Below are 780 nucleotides of genomic sequence, written 5' to 3'. Positions count from 1 at the left end.
AGATAAATGGAGAGAAAAAAGCCAAATAACTGGAGAAATGTTATGTAGCAAACCTATTCAACCTCTCAAGCTGGTATTGAAACACTGACATGAAAAGAAGGCTAGTTTGTGAGTATAGATGTATGTGTATAGGAAAATGAATGAGTGTACGAAAGAGGAGAGAGAGAGAGAGAGAGAGTGTGTGTGTATGTACATGAGTGTGTGAGTGTGTGTGCCAGTGTGTGTGCCAGTGTGTGTGTGTGTGTGTGTGTGTGTGTGCGCTCATATACATACTGCAAATTTATGTAGTTAAATTGTCATTCTCTTGTATAATAAGAACCCTAAGGTCTACTTCAGATTGAAACATGTTTTGTTTATTTTTTGTATGTTTTTTTTTTGCTTTTTCGCTGTTTTTTTTTTTGCTTTTTCGCTGTTTTTTTTTTCTTTAAAGTAGTAATATGCTACATACAACCTCTTGTTAAATTTGCTCTGAGCAAGTTTTTGCCTTGTTCATTACTAAAACTAGACTACACATTAATATGCAGAGATATACAAAGCAAAGATATAATTAAGAAAAAACTTCCAGCACAATAAATATACTCTTTACGTCATAAGGATTTTAAAACTTCAAGAGACGTAAAATAAATCATTTTTAACAGTGGAATGTGAAGTTGATAAAATCATAAATAATAGTATGTGTGTCTATCACTCAATCTCTCTCTCTCTCTCTCTCTCTCTCTCTCTCTCTCTCTCTATATATATATATATATATATATATATATATATATATATATATATATA

General features: G+C 31.3%; 1 protein-coding gene across 1 annotated transcript in view; it reads right to left on the bottom strand.

The window, feature by feature from the left end:
- The window catches only part of LOC106883892 (putative uncharacterized protein DDB_G0291608), a 250,923-nt gene that overhangs the window by 116,939 nt on the left and 133,204 nt on the right, over nt 1–780 (bottom strand). The window lies entirely within an intron of this gene.

Source organism: Octopus bimaculoides, chromosome 3 (genome assembly GCF_001194135.2).
Source record: "Octopus bimaculoides isolate UCB-OBI-ISO-001 chromosome 3, ASM119413v2, whole genome shotgun sequence".
NCBI classification, from domain to species: domain Eukaryota; kingdom Metazoa; phylum Mollusca; class Cephalopoda; order Octopoda; family Octopodidae; genus Octopus; species Octopus bimaculoides.
The sequence above is the reverse complement of the archived record's forward strand: the minus strand, read 5'-3'. Positions and strand labels throughout refer to the sequence as shown.